Genomic DNA, 13,238 nt, shown 5'->3' with positions numbered 1-13,238 from the left:
AGTGTCATCAGTGAGTTTTTCAGGAGCACAGAAATACTACAGTGAGGCCTGATAGAAAAGAACCTATTGAATACCACATTTAATTTCAACTTTGCCCTAAAAAATATAGATACATACATGAATTAAAAATGACACACACTCATTTTTTTACTACTTTTGTTAAATTGAAAAAAAAAAATACTGCTTCGAATTCTCTTTTAGTATTACTAAAGGATGACTGTGAATTCCAAATTGCTTGAGATTCACAGACAAAACACATTTAATATTGATAAGGAGAACTTCATCACATAATGAAAAAAAATCAGAGTTATATTAATCAAGATTTTAGTGCTTTATGATTACCAAAAAATCTGTTCATAGCACTGCTGCATTTTACATTTGTGCTCCGCTAAATGGCTTGCATGTTTAAGAGCATCATTAGTAAGAATATGTTGAACCAATGCTTTTTCTTCTTATGTCCATTAACCCTCCTCCGCTTTGGAAAATGTTTTCAAACCATATTTTGAAGCATTTCCATTTCATGTGAAGCCTCTCCGAGGAGAAAGAAAATATATTTAAAATGAAGCCACACAATAAAAGAGAAAAAAAGGAAAATGGGAAAAAAAGACAAAGAAATGGCTAATCAAGAAAACCAGACAAACAACAGACACAAAACCCCACTGTGGGTTCAGACTGGATTGGACGGGGGACTACGGATAGAGAAAGAGGGTATACGAGGACAAGCTCACAGAGGGACAGACACACACTCAGTGACAGCGTGGTTTAATGTCCATCGTTGTGTAAATAATCACTAAAAAGTAGTCCCCAAATGATTGCTGTCAGCATCATTAAAAACAGACTTATCATCTATATGATTTAGTTTTACTGCCAGACGAATAGACTAGATATCTAAAAATATAAACGTGGGATTAGATTTAGACATTAAAAATATGACAAAAAAATAAAAAAAATTAAAAATAGACATTGGCATGGAGCAACATGCATCATTCCAAGCAGACAGAATGTGATCATGAGACAAATTGAGAGAATTGTTTCCCAGATTTAACTAAGGTCTGAAATACTAAAGCCTGTTCTCAGAAGAGAAAATCCCTGCCCTGGGCCTGTGCGATGATGTAGCTGAGAAAATACATTCAGCAGGGTATAAATATTGCACGGTGAGTACATGGAGGGCTTTTTGGCCGATGAATTATTACAAAGTCCAGTGGCTTTATGCCAGCCTCAGAGTATATCTCGCTCAGCTTCACCCTGCAATAAGCTGTGGCTGGGGAATTGTGGTTATAGGCACGCCACAAATAACTACCAGCGATACTTGGAATCCATCACGCTCATCCCACATGTTGTGTGCTTACACTTGAGTGCTCTCGACATCAGCCGGTTAGCAACAAAAAAAAAAAAAAACACTGCATAAGAGTAGGAATTGCCTGTGAGCCCTGACTCAGGGCAAGAAAGCCCTCTAAAGACGTTCACTGTATACATCTAATTTTTCACATTGAACACATGAAGCACAGTGTTCTCTGAATGTGGAAAAGCTGTCAGGAGGCAAGAGAGGCAAAATGTTTACCCAAATATTCACATCCAGAATGCTTTGATAGATGGTATATTCCCCAAAAGAGCAAACCGTGCCAACTCCTCGTGCTCACTCTTAGAAGAGCAAATCTGGATGAATGATGATGAGTCTATTCGCTCAACATCACTAGAACAAGGTTGTGAAATTAGTCCATCTTCTGCTTTTTTCCTCTGCTAAATCACTTTTTATTTGCACAAGATAATCATGTAACTCAACAGAGCGTGGAGCTAATGGTTAATACATCTGATTGTACCAACACAATAAGAATAAAAGAAGATCAAAATAAGCATCTAAATGGGAAAAAGACTTTTGCTCGGCGCGCTACATTGTCGAACCAAAGAAATGTCGGGCAGGTTGGGTCTTTTGGTGATTAGAAAAAAAAAAAAAAAAAAAAGCATAATCCCCAGACTGCTGACATATTTCTTTTGAAAACAGCCTGTCTGAAAAAGACAGATATGCTCTGGAAAATGGATCAAATCTGTTTCATGTCAGATAGCAGCTAGCGGTTTCCCAGGGTGAATCTTTACTAAGCCACAAACAGACAGGATTAGAGATTGAAGTACTGGCCATAGTAGATCAGGAAATAAAAAAGGACAATATTAAATGATTAGTGACAACTTATGATAACCTCCAAATTACCTCCTTAAGTACAGTGCGTACCACACCGTGTGCTCTGTGTATCAGGAGGTTCAAATAAGTGGATGTGTTGTGGTTCCAAATTTATAGCCTTCTCTAATTTGTCGTAATAAAAGTGCAAATTCTCCAACGTTACATAGCCATTGTGATTATTAAGAACAAAGCATAGAAAATTCACTTTATTCCTCTCCAAAGGAGGAATAATTTTACAGCCGAGCCGAGCTGCCGTGTATGTTTAATGAAATGCAGGAATTTATCTCAAGGCGCTATGGATGAGGTATTTAAGTCTGGCGCATATTTCATGACCGTTAACTGCACGCTGGCTGCTCATTAGTCGCGTGACAGGTAATGGTTAGGGTGCCTTTTGAAATGCATTATAAAATCTCACTCTCAAGCACACAAATATAAGCATGTGCATCCAGAAAAATAACCCTAACCTAACACAAAATAGCATTGGCTGCTTGTAGATATGATTAATTACATCCTTCCTCATTCAATATCACAGTGCAAACATCTATTGTAAATGTCCACATGGCAAAAGCAAGTGTTATGATACAGTCAATTAAAACCTCTGCATACCATACTCCCCTAAAGAAATGAAAGAGAAATGCTCATATATATCTCCTTTACTGTCAAACTTTTAGGAGACTAATATTTAGCATATTCTTCTTTTAAATTAAATCATCAAATGTATGTTTTTGGCTATTTTTCAGTGGCGTTATGCCCAAGTTATCCAGTGAAATACAACCACAAGATGGTGCTGTGTATCACCATTTGTCCATAAAGTGACTTCATCTAAAGCAGTGATATTGACCTCCCATCATTGAAGTAAGTGCCATAGATTTACATGCCAGCATTTGATGAATATGGAATCATTTTAAAATTCCTTCTGGTCCTTTTTTTAACACCAAATTAAGTCTTTTTTTTGGGGGGGTGGGGGTCTTTTTTTACTCGTTATCTAAGAATTCAGAAACGGTGCATGTCTTAAATTGTTATGTAAAATTAAACATTAGCTTCTTAATGTTTTGGTGAATTTCTTAAAAAGGTCTACTTTAAAAGATGCTATTTTTTGCTCTGAGGATCTCTTTTAAAGAAAAATCTCATCTCCTAAATAATAAACAGAAAAAGGAGACATGTAAGACAAACATACAGAGTAAATTAGCTATTAATTTCTGTCTACAGAGCTTTAGATATGTACATGCAGCTTGCACGGTTACAGTAAATCACAATCATTTGAGAGCAATACATGTATGCATACACTTCATGCAAAAGGAGTCACGATAATAAAATAGTTTGTATTGAAATTATAATAAAATCCAGTAGATGGCAGTCAGTCAATACACAATCTTTCCACCCACATCCTCCTCACACCCACAGCTCTTCCAGTAGGTGTGCCTCTCATCATCAGGAGAGGTCCCTTTCTCTGCGCAGTATGACGGCTGAGTGCAAAGTGACAGCGCAAATGAACTTTTATTGCTGCTGTAATGAAGTACACAAGCTATTTGGATGTGGAATAAAAAAAAAAGAGCATGTGGATTAATGCCTGCATTAGAAAGTCACCGCTCTCGTAGACACACACCTCTGCAGTGCTTTTCCCTCCTTCATTTTCTCCCCTTATATCTCTGGCACTCCATCTCTTGCACTTGCACAAAGCAGAATGGCGTCACCACCCACCACTCGCGCGCACACGCGCACACACACACACCCCGCATCACACACCTCCTCGCCATCTGTCTGTGCAGCGGCCCATGTCTCTGGCACTGGGAGCAGTTGGGGAGCAAGAGAGTGAAAGAGAAAGTGTCTCTTGGCTCTGTAGTCCCGAATCCCACTTCCTCTCCTCGTTCTCCTGCTGTGCCATTGTCTATCAAATGCTCTCACGACATCACACTGCCCGCCGATGGGCCCTCCCTGCTAGCGTAACACCTATACTTGATGCCATTTGGAGAAAAATCAAATTCTCCCTTGCTGGAGCCTTATGAGCAGAAGAGATGGAGGATATGGGCTTTGTGTTTTCCATGATTTCACTTCACAGTTATGAGAGCTCATTTTAGCTTAGTTCATTAACTACGGGATACACATTTCCTTGCAGACGTTAAAGCCCACAACTCAACAAGAGGGAAAATAAACATGCTTGATTAGCTCATGTATTAGGCGTTTCAAATTAATACCGCAGATGGCAGAATTACTCTCACAATTTCTTTAGAAGCAGAAACATAAAGAAACTGAGAGGGTCTATTCATGTGCCGGAGTGATCAAAAGAAGACTCGGGATTTTGCTTTATAGATATTATTACTTCCACGAAAGTCACAAGAAAGCTGCACATATTTCTGTGCTTTCTGATTATATTTGTCAGTGTGAGTTTATTGTAAAATACATACTGTCTGAACACGGGAATCACAGAAACTGCACATAACACAGTGAGAAAAATTCACAGGAATAAAGGTGATTCTCTGTCATCAAGACTGTTCTCCTACTGTACCAGACTCCCTTCTCTTTTCAGTGAATTTTCATAACCATGGCCCTTTACAAAGAGCTTTGTAGGCAGCTTAAGTAATTTGAACAAAAAAAAAAAAAATGCATTCCCTCTCTCTCAGTCTCTTCCATTTGGACAGCAACGAAAGTGCCTTCATAACGGCGCTATATTCAACTGGAGTGATAAGAAATGGCAGCTATCAGCAGGCGGTTTGGAAGCCGCATATAACAGTTATTGTGTGTGTATATATAAAAATTGATTTATGTGGCCTATCACTTAGCAGGCGCAATGTGTGGATGAATATGGGCTAATATAATATTATGGAACGAGTGAGAGGGTTAAGGGAAGGGCCAGGTGCTGCCTCAAGGTGACAAAAAGTATGATCAAAGTCCAAAGACATATTATAAGACATATCATTACTCCATGAAAGACACTATATTTCAATATCTGAGGCAATGGGAGAGGGAAGGTCTTGCATATGTAGTCTGACTGCAATTTAGTTTTATACAACTTAATAGTATTTGACATTCCATCTTTTTTATTTTTCAACTAAATATACAGGTACTTCATTTTTTGACAGAAATAACTCATTTATAAAAATATATTACAAGAATGAGAGACTGAACAAAATAATAAAATGATTTTCTTGTTTGTTTGTTTGTTTTGTTTTTTAAGCAAGGCCCTCCTGAGGGTTTTTAAAAAAATATTTTCTTTGGACTCCAGTATTAACAAAAATGGAAAAAAATGCAAATTATTTTCAATGGGGTTTAAACCATATCTTAATTATTAATTTTTACATTGCTTCAACTGTTAAAAAATCATTAATTGTTGGAGTTGTGGAAACATAACAAAATAGTGAATATGAGTCATTATTCATTTCAAATAAAGAAACAGTTGTTTCTGCCATGATTGAGTGAACTGGGTAATATGCCATGCTGAACTGAATTATGATACAGACTAACTAATTATGGTGCATTTGATATGTTTCCTTTAGTAAATTTAAATCGCATAACCACGAAAATCTTGTGTTCCACAAAAGTGACTTATTTGCCCTCCGGGCCACCAGTTGTTCATGATGAGCAACCGAGACTAGACTGTGGTCCTGCAGGGGCAAAGTGCACCTTTAAAGAAACTGTAATTATAACTATTTTGTCATTCTTTTCCTTGCAAAGGCAGAAATAAAATCTAAATATGATGTTAGGAAACAAAAGACCCTCCCATGCTCTGTCGGGAAAAATGTAGACCATCCCTCATTAAGCAAAATGGACAGATACATAACACATGACCCACCTGACATGTTGTGGAAAGGGTCCAAAAGAAAAAAAAGCTCAAGCTACTCAGAAATTCAAACAGACTCTCACTCTCTCAAATAATAAATGCATACATTTATTTATGCTACATTGTGTCTTAACCCTGTAACACCTCGAACAATATCAGTTGTCTTGTGCTGCATTCAAACACCTTTCACTTGCATTTAAACCTCTGAAACCTGAGAAAATAAGCTCTGATTTCTTTCAAAAAGGCAGGAAAAACATTAAGAGCAACTTGACCTGAAAAAATTAGAAAAAGGTGTCAAGGAAATTATCTGAAATTTAGCCAGGGGTATTTCTTTTCCAGAAAACTGCAATTCTCTCAATTAGTATATTTAAAATAATGTTACAGAAAAATAAAAAAAGAAATATATATACAGTATATATATGTGTGTGCGTGTGTGTGTGTGTGTGTGTGTGTGTGTGTGTGTATTATTTGTTAGTTTGGTTTTTTTACTTACTTACTTTTTTTGTGCCTATTTTAAGGTAATTTTCTTGCATTTTTTTTGTAATTTTTTGCAAATTTATTGGGACATTTCCTGTTAAGTTGCCCATTGCCATCCCATTGGCTTAGAAATCAAGCCTATTTGCTCAGGTTTCAAAGGGTTAAATCACTTAAAGCAGCTGAAAAAAATGCAAAAATAATGCCTATATTAACAATTTTGAACACAATCTGAGACTTTTTCAGGGTATTATTTGCAGTCTTGTAAACAAATCATAGATCTAAAAAGCTCTTTTTCTGTTATGAATGTCGGTCTCTCCTCCCCATTAAATGCAGTAGGGAGAAATAGGCTTGGCGATAGCAAACAGCCTCATGTTTACCCCTTGGCGCAGAGCTGGTGCCATGTCCAGACTTGTAAATCAGGCCCATTGAGGTAGCATAATGCTGATGATTATGACAGCCAGTCGCATGGGAGTGATAGAGGGACGTTGAGTTATGGGCTTGGGGAGGATGCCCAGAACTGAAGAGTCTCACAAATGGAGAAGCACTTTCACCAAAACACAAGTTCCCAGATGGGGACTAATGCTGCAGTTGGCGGCTGCGCCACCCAAATGAGTGCACATTAGCTGCTCAAAACCCACAGAATAGTGAAGTATGTTTGTTTTTTTTATTCCACAGTTCTGCTGCTTCACTCTATTACTGCTAGATAATATTTCAAAAAAACACACAGGCTGAATAAAAGAGCAAGAGACAGCCAAAGTATTTCGAAAGTGTTTTGTGTTGCACTGGCATGCAATGCATCACTTAACTAGATGACTGCAGGATGGGAAATGCATTTCCATTCGCTGTGTTGCTAAAGAACGTCCTGTTTACATTTTATTCATTCTACTCCCCTTTGCGGATGAACGATCATTCATTCGCATTGATCGTCAGCCATGATAATATAATCAGGCGTAAAGCCTGACAAGGCTGGTCGGTCCGATAGATCAGAGCTGCTGACAGCAGAGCTATGCACAGGTCATAAACCCTCACCTTCCCTGTTTGACCCCACATCAATTTGGCTCTTTCCAATATGAATGCAAATAACAATGCATTTTTGGTGACATGTTTATGGTTATCTCTGTATCTCTGCTAGCTCCGCCCGCTGCCCCTAAATGTGCTGATGTTAGCGAGCTAATGGGATTGAAAAAGGTAACCTATTGCTCACTAGTGGTCAGCTCGCTGCTCCCCTCCCCTCCAGCACCTCCCCAAAACATAAACAAAGCATCCGCGCATGCCCTTGCTCACACACACACACATGCACACCTACATGTCCTCCACCCCAGTCACTTGTGTATGCATTGAGCTGATAAGTACTGCGGTTCATTTTCCCCATGGCAAAGCACAGTAAAAAACTGGGGAGTAATAATTGCTTTGGGGGGGCGAGACGAGGATGGCTAAATATGCTTGATTGCCTCCTAAGCTTTGGTGCTGTGTAATGAAATATGGCTGCTGCAGACAGGAGCTCCCGTGCGATAGCTTTCTTGTCACTTTCTCACTTGCTTTTTTTTTTGTTTCACTTTACCCCTTCGCTCTTCTGTTCTGGCATTTTCGTCTTTGCTCACCCGTTGCCTTTGTTACAGAATGGAGTCCATCAAAGCATTTGTTGCCATTGAACACTTATCTTAGCTATAATGTAATAATTACGGGGGCCAAATCCAGCCTAATTGAGTATTCCTCACCACATCAAAACGGCAGGCGCCCTAATATTCCTCTGTTCTACAATTTAATTTGTGGATTCATTAGCATGAACAGGGTGTATAGAGAGAAAGCAGATAACAAGGAACTCAGCAAAAACACACTGCTGATGAAGTCAGGCTGAAGGGGCTAGGAATTCACCATATCCTCACCTGGGTAATTATGTTTCTCTGTTATTCACACATTCGGACCCTAAACTATGTAATAAAACACCTTTTTAATGCAACTAAGGAGCCAGTTTTGTTTGCCTCCATTTCCGTTTTTACATAAAAATCTGCCAACTAAGTTCACACAGAAAATTAACTGTGATTTAGCACGAATGAGAAGTTTCGGGCAGAGAGACCACTGTAATCATGACATTCATAATCATCACCGCTAATCATCTCATTTGACTGCCATAAAACCCTACAATAACATTTTAAAAGATAATGAGTCAAATTAAAGCTCACCCACTGTAGCTAAAAAAAAAATGTTTATCCCCAAACTCATTTTTGTTGTAACCACCCAAAGCACATTTCACCCTGTTGGTTAAATAAGTAGCTAATCATTTACAAGAATATTAGACCACAGGCTTGTATGGGCACAGCAGCATCTGCTAATGCATTTAGCAAGAAAATAGCCGGAGAAAATCTTCCCAGCACATTAAATGCAAGACTTCTTTTTTTCCCTCCTCTTTGCTTCCAGAATAACTCACAAGCCTAATTTGTTGTGCTACTTAAAGGGAAATGTAATTACACTTGTTTTCATTATAATTCACAAAGCCAATCGATAACTGTGGTTAAGTCATTCTTGACTGCGCACGCACTTTTCTGTTCCTTTGACTAAAATTTGGTTCCAAAACAAGGATCCTGTATGTCTTTACTATATATTTTCTACGTATTGGTGCTGAGTAATTAACTAATTAAAATGAACATAACAAGAACAGTTTTAATGGCAAATACTGTTAAGTGAACTTCATCAGTGCTTTATTTTTATGAAGCCTCCCTTGCCGTTTGTCATAAATGCACAGAAATACCCACTCTTTCCTCCACACATACAGGCTGATTAAGCGATTCATCCCCGTCCTATTCCTCTCTGTCTTTCTCATTTATGCAGTTCTCTTTCCTGAGACGTCAACCACAGGATGAGGCCTGCGGCAGGTAAGAGACTGAAAAGAATAGCTGATGAGCGTAGGACAAGAATGTTCTGACCTCTGTTTTGCATCATTTCCCATTTTCTTAAATCCCATGCGACACATCAAGGGCGCCCACATGCTGTGTTTTCTTTATGTTTCCGAATTTTCAAGCCAGCTGATCACGTGTCCACATTTACATCTTTGTTTTAAAGCGAATTTTTATATTTTCGAGTGTCGAAGCAGGACTGAGAACATGTCGAGTGATATCAAACCAAGAGCTGAGCTGAATCTTGACTCCAGCTCGATCCCTTCCATCTCCCGACCTGAGATGGGGCTGGGGGGAAACAGACTATATCTGGCAACCTAAACCTTTTTAAAGTGACTGAGAGAGTGAGGGAGACTGACTGGCACTGATGGGACCAGACTAGGACTGTGCGATGCTGTGCTGCACTGCGCCCCGGCCTCACAAGCCTGATTGATAGAGTGTGATGAGACTGTCACTGAGCAAGGAGAGCAGCAGAGAGATAGGGCGAGATGGAGGGAGGGAAGTGGGCTGACCAGGGGAGAGAGATAGAGAGAAATAAATTTGAGAACATGTGAAGGATGAAGTAGGGGAATGAAGTGGCGGGATGGAATGTGTTTCGGACAAATGAAGGATGGGGAGGTGGAGGGGTAGGTGGTCACTGGCGGAGAGGTGAGACAGATACTGAAAGGCTGAAGTCTCCGCTTATATGCAAGTTAAGTTTGGCGGAGATGGATTGAGTTGACATGATATATGCAAAAAAACAGCATAAATCTCAACAAGGTGCCATGTATTTGAAATAGATATTCTGAAGCAATAACATGAGAAATTATGGTTGGTTTATCTAAATAACAAGAAAAACCCCACAACTCTGCTTCACTTGATTCTGTTATCAAGCCATGCTGATATTTTTCGGTCAAGGATACTCAGCTTGCTTTCATTTGGGGTAACTTTTGCAAAACATTTAAGGAAGTTTCCAGGATTTTAGGACATTCCTCAGATTTGTGGACGTTTCTTGGATTTTAGGACATTTTTGGGACGTTTTTAGGATTTGGGGATTTTTCTAGGATTTTAGGACATTAACCAGATTTTATGAGGATTTTAGGATGTTTCTTGAATTTTAGGACATTTGTGGGATTTTAGGACATTTCTAGGATTTTAGGACATTAAGGACTTCGCTTGGACCTCTATCGAGGGTGCCAGGGATGGTCCGCTGGCACTTTTTTGGATGAACAAGTTTTAATTTGTTGCCATTTTATGCACACTGGCACCTTATGTATACTAATACTAGTACCATTGCAGTCCTCATGTTGAAGTGTCCTTGGGCAAGATAATGAACCCCAAATTGCTCCTGAGTGTGTGTGAATATTCATATGATCAGCAGGTGGTTTTTATGGTAGCCTCGACCACCAGTGTAAGCACATGCTTATGTGTTGTACAGACTAGAAAAGCCCTATATAAATGCAGTCTACTTAACATTTCCATTTATCATTGTGTTGGTGAACTTGCTATCAATATGCAACAAATGTATACCTAAGAAATAAATAATTAGTGAACAGAAGCAAAATCTGTGACTCCTTTGTCACAAAGAATCTCAAAGAGAATGAAGTGAACTCACCACTCCCACACCCACAGAGGGAAGCAGAACGGCACTAATTTAAAATATTATACTATGAGCTCTAACATTAGTATAAACTGCAACATAGTTTCAGCTCCTTCAGTGGACATGCCCCCAGCATCCAAGAGCAGAGTATACTGCTCAGTTTTTTTACAATTTGGAAACAAAGTTTCATATACCTGACGATTTTTTAATTATACATATTTGACTGGGTGCAGACACATTACACATTTAATTTTGCTTCACCCAGAATTTGGTGAAGTATACACTGAGACATGAGAGGCAGCAAGTTCCCTTAAATACTTTCAACAACTCCTACACCTTGTACTTCCATCCAGACCACCTCCCTACATCTTGCATGCTGTGCAAATATGTGGCGCTTCATTCACTGGTAAAAAATGGTACCAGTGAACATACACAAGGCAATAATTGCCTTTCCTTCAGAGTAAATTTGGTAAAACACATTAGCTGTATAAATAAACTGTAAAAAAAAACCTGCTGGTATATGAAATGTCTAGTATCGGGAATATAGCAAAAAATTGTCCTCATCACATTTTGTAGAACATGTTGAAAGTTTGATTCTGTTGTGTTACTGATTAATCTAAAAAATACAGAGTCCATATTGAAATGGAAATAAGCCAATTTATTCATCTACAACTCTTTTCATCTTTGGAACTACATGTTCCCTATACTGTATGCTGTCCAAGTGAATGTCATGAATAGTTTACTGGCATGTTTATCAGTCTATCAGCACCTGCTTTGGACACAATATTAGATCTCGTGGACACATGGCATCTTGGCAGTGAATGGAATACAGGCTGAGCTAAAGCCCTGTTCTGGGAATTCCACAGTTAGTGATTTCAGACTCAATAAAGGCACCATGTTTTACTTTTATCCTTGCCTCAGGAAAGAAGGCTGACTCACCAGAACGCCAAAGTTATTATTAGTGCCTCACATGTGTGGAGAAAAGCTATGCGTATGTGAGTGTGTGAAAGACAGAGAGAGAGAGAGAGAGAGAGAGAGAGAGAGAGAGAGAGAGAGAGAGAGAGAGAGAGAGAGAGAGAGAGAGAGAGGGGCTGAGCTCCAGCAGCAGTAGTAAGTGCATGCAGGAGCAGCATGAGGAGCTCTTATCTGCCGCCTGCCAAGCCCTGACCGGGGCCCTGACTCCTGCACTCCCTCCCTCCCTCTGTCCCTCTCTAGCAGGGGCTTCCCACTAGTCTGCTAAAGGCAACGCGGCCAGGTGAAATGAGCAATTCCCATTCAGGGACAGGAGCGCCGCACAGACTCGCCCTGTGAAATGGCTGCTCACTTTGGCAGATCAATGCACTCCCTTTCCCTCGCGCGCTGCCACTGAGTGATAGCCAGGAAGAAAAAAGAAGGGGAAAAATGAGTATGGGCACAGAGAAGGAAGAGGTGGTTTTGTGCATGTGTTTGTTTGTGTATATGTGTGAGTGTGTAGAGGGGGGTTGGGTGTTAGCGGGGCATTTAATGATATTTGCCATGGCTGCTCTGACTGAGCACTGTTGAAGGAAAATGGAAAATGCTTTGCATATACTCAAAAGACATGCAATATTGCTGTTGCCTCTTTAGGAAGAAATAACGGCGTTCCCAGTCCCACCGGATATGAGAATATTCAACCACTGAACTGGAAATTTTGCAGTTATGAATGATATTAGTGACTGTCATTAAAATGCTTAGTTGTGCCAAAATGAATTCCATATCTCTGCAGTGATGAAACTCGTATGTCATTTGAAATTTATAGCAAAGACACAGATTGGGCATATAGTTTCAAGGGCAGAACTGTGAGATGAAATGATATGAAATGATCTCGGGTAATTTTCTACCAGGTACAGACTCAGACACCATGGGATATCTGTTTTCAAAATATGTATGTTCCTTGCACACCATGTCTTTGTTCTTTAACTGCATTTATAATGACCCAGAATGTCATAAATCACGATTTTGCTAAGGCTTGTATATTATGCTTATTCTATGCTATAAAGGATAAAATAACAGCGTATATTATATATGTCTACAATACATGAAAACTCCTGGATCATTTGTAAAAATGAATTATGTCTTTTTTATGATTCTCAGTATATTACTGTAAATTCATATTATATGTTGCAGAAGACCTATATTTATTCTCAATTTACCTCTTTATAGTTGTTAAATTTGAATGTTGTAGGGGTGTAAGCTGAACCTCAGTCCAATCTACTCTCATATCTATTACAAAAATCATAATTATTGATAATATAAAACATCCGATGGGACAATCATTTCCAAAATGCATACACTCTGACCATATCCTGCACTTAC

General features: G+C 39.1%; 1 protein-coding gene across 30 annotated transcripts in view; it reads left to right on the top strand.

Moving 5' to 3' along the window:
• The window catches only part of LOC121961980 (receptor-type tyrosine-protein phosphatase delta-like), a 406,358-nt gene that overhangs the window by 173,562 nt on the left and 219,558 nt on the right, over window positions 1–13,238 (top strand). For all 30 annotated transcript variants that reach the window (XM_088073842.1, XM_088073833.1, XM_088073840.1 and 27 more), the window contains exon 7: window positions 9,261–9,304. The gene's annotated coding sequence lies outside the window, so the exon portion shown is untranslated. The remainder of the gene's footprint in view (window positions 1–9,260; window positions 9,305–13,238) is intronic.

This window comes from Plectropomus leopardus, chromosome 23 (assembly GCF_026936395.1).
Source record: "Plectropomus leopardus strain MGB_pleo_1.0 chromosome 23, ASM2693639v1, whole genome shotgun sequence".
Classification (NCBI taxonomy): Eukaryota; Metazoa; Chordata; class Actinopteri; order Perciformes; family Serranidae; genus Plectropomus; species Plectropomus leopardus.
The sequence above is the reverse complement of the archived record's forward strand: the minus strand, read 5'-3'. Positions and strand labels throughout refer to the sequence as shown.